This window comes from Lathamus discolor, unplaced genomic scaffold (assembly GCF_037157495.1).
Source record: "Lathamus discolor isolate bLatDis1 unplaced genomic scaffold, bLatDis1.hap1 Scaffold_78, whole genome shotgun sequence".
Taxonomy (NCBI): domain Eukaryota; kingdom Metazoa; phylum Chordata; class Aves; order Psittaciformes; family Psittacidae; genus Lathamus; species Lathamus discolor.
This window is the reverse complement of record NW_027069390.1, coordinates 10001-12939: the sequence shown is the minus strand read 5'-3', so window position 1 is coordinate 12939 and position 2939 is coordinate 10001.

Genomic DNA, 2939 nt, shown 5'->3' with positions numbered 1-2939 from the left:
AGGCTCGGGCAGCGCTTGCCGGGCGGGTGAGGCGCGGGTCCCTGCAAATCCGGCAAAGTCCCGGCGGAGCCGGCTCGACCCGACGGCAAACGGCGGCCCCCACCGCGAGCTCGCCGTCCGGGAGGCTCGCAGGCTCGGGCAGCGCTTGCCGGGCGGGTGAGGCGCGGGTCCCTGCAAATCCGGCAAAGTCCCGGCGGAGCCGGCTCGACCCGACGGCAAACGGCGGCCCCCACCGCGAGCTCGCCGTCCGGGAGGCTCGCAGGCTCGGGCAGCGCTTGCCGGGCGGGTGGGGCGCGGGTCCCTGCAAATCCAGCAAAGTCCCGGCGGAGCCGGCTCGACCCGACGGCAAACGGCGGCCCCCACCGCGAGCTCGCCGTCCGCCCGCCCTCCGGGAGGCTCGCAGGCTCGGGCAGCGCTTGCCGGGCGGGTGAGGCGCGGGTCCCTGCAAATCCGGCAAAGTCCCGGCGGAGCCGGCTCGACCCGACGGCAAACGGCGGCCCCCACCGCGAGCTCGCCGTCCGGGAGGCTCGCAGGCTCGGGCAGCGCTTGCCGGGCGGGTGAGGCGCGGGTCCCTGCAAATCCAGCAAAGTCCCGGCGGAGCCGGCTCGACCCGACGGCAAACGGCGGCCCCCACCGCGATCTCGCCGTCCGCCCGCCCTCCGGGAGGCTCGCAGGCTCGGGCAGCGCTTGCCGGGCGGGTGGGGCGCGGGTCCCTGCAAATCCAGCAAAGTCCCGGCGGAGCCGGCTCGACCCGACGGCAAACGGCGGCCCCCACCGCGAGCTCGCCGTCCGCCCGCCCTCCGGGAGGCTCGCAGGCTCGGGCAGCGCTTGCCGGGCGGGTGAGGCGCGGGTCCCTGCAAATCCGGCAAAGTCCCGGCGGAGCCGGCTCGACCCGACGGCAAACGGCGGCCCCCACCGCGAGCTCGCCGTCCGGGAGGCTCGCAGGCTCGGGCAGCGCTTGCCGGGCGGGTGAGGCGCGGGTCCCTGCAAATCCAGCAAAGTCCCGGCGGAGCCGGCTCGACCCGACGGCAAACGGCGGCCCCCACCGCGATCTCGCCGTCCGCCCGCCCTCCGGGAGGCTCGCAGGCTCGGGCAGCGCTTGCCGGTAGGGTGGGGCGCGGGTCCCGGCGCTGCCGGGCACTCGCCAGCCTTTTCTCGGCTGTTAGGGGTTGCCTCGGCTTTCCCGCTCCGTCATCCGACAATCCCCCCTGAAACAGCCTCTGGCTGGTGCTGGGTGCCGGGCGGGCAGAGGCAGCAGCCTAGGTCCCGGCGCTCGCCAGCTTGTTTTGTTCCGTGGGGGCTTGGGGGTTTCGTTGTTTTTTTGGTTTCGCGTGTCCGTCTGCCGACACACAGCCCACCACCCCGTCCCGCCGCGAAACACGTCTCTGGCTGGCGGTGGTGGGTGGGGGGACCGGCACCGCACCAGCTACGCACAAAGAGAAAAATGACCGCGACCGCTGAACCCAGGACGCACCGAAATGCACCAGCCGATGCAGCCGGGGGTTCTGCAGATGCTGCGGCGCCCACCCCTCCTCCGCGGCGCCTCCCCCCGCCCCACAACGGGCTGGGAACAGATTGCAAAGATGTTCTTCTGGTTTGTGGTTTGGGGGAAACGTGTCTGAAACTGAGGAGAAGAGATGAAGATAGCGTGGCCGAGGATAGAAGGGAGGATTACGTTGCTCTTGCTGAGCATCCAAACAGGGTTCCCCACCACTGATGTTCTCACGGTTAAGTCTGTGGAACGTTAGGCACAGGTTAACGGTCGGCCTCAATGTTCTCAAGGGTCCTTTCCAAATCAAAAGGATTCTGCAGTTCTAAGAAAAGTTGATGTTTAGACTCAACTCTGTCCCTCGTCAGAGAAATGGCACTGCAGGAAGGCCGTGCGTCTGCCAGCTGAGGGAGGGAGCATCAGCACTTGCTTCGGCCTGTTTCCTATGGTGTTGCCCTGGAGCGCCGAGGAGCCCCGGAGGGAGCCCAGCGGGGCAGAGGCAGAGCCACCTCGGGCTGGGCCTCTGCTGCTGAGCTGGGCCGGGCTCCCGGGACGCAGATAGACGCTGGCGAGGGGGCAGAGCTGCAGAGAGACAGCTGCTCTGCCCAGGCGCAGGGCCGGGGGGGGCACCGCCTGCAGGCCCCCAGGGGAGACCTGCCAGCCTCAGAGAGCTGAAAGGCACTCCGCAGCGGAGGCTGCCGAGAGGTTTCTGCGGGAGAAACGTTCCCAGCCCTGTGCGTGATCAGGCTCTGGGTGCAGGACAATGCAGCTGTAGCTCCTGGAGGGATCTCCTCGAGCCGCTGCCTCGGACAGTCCATGGGATCTGTCAGGAGGACGCTCTCGGTTTCTCTGTGCGGATCAGGAGGAGGATGTGCTGCAGAGTAGGCCTTCCCTCTGCAGCGTCTGAGTGAGAGGAGAAGGCAGGTCCCTCATCCAGGGCTTGGCTGCAGGGTGTGAATGTGGGTGTGCAGCCAGCGGTGGGTGCCCGGCGCTTTCCTTGCGAGCAGGGTCCCCGCAGCCCAGGGGCTGTGTGCCGGGGCAGGGACTCTGCCGCCTGCCAGGGCCAGCAGCACTCAGCCTGCGCGGGGAGCTCCCCGAGGTGCTCGGAGAAGTAGAGGGGGAAGCGACAGGGAACCCCTGGCAGGGAAGGAAAAGTGTTCTTGGCTCCAGGAGCACCGAGAGGGAGCAGAACTGGGCACAGAGCAGGAGCTCCTGGCAGGGACAGCTCCAAGAAACAGAGGCATGGACAGGGAGTGGGGGGGGGGAAGTGAAGCCCATCCCTGGGGGCGGGGGGGGGGGGGTGGGGTGGGTGGGGTGCGTTCAGGCATCGTTTTCCCCAGCCACCGTGTTTTCGCTGTCCCGCTTCGCGGGGGGGGGGGGGGGGGGGGGGAGGCGGTGGTGTCGGCGGCAGGGTTAAATATTATTAGGTGCCGTCACCTCGTCCCCATCA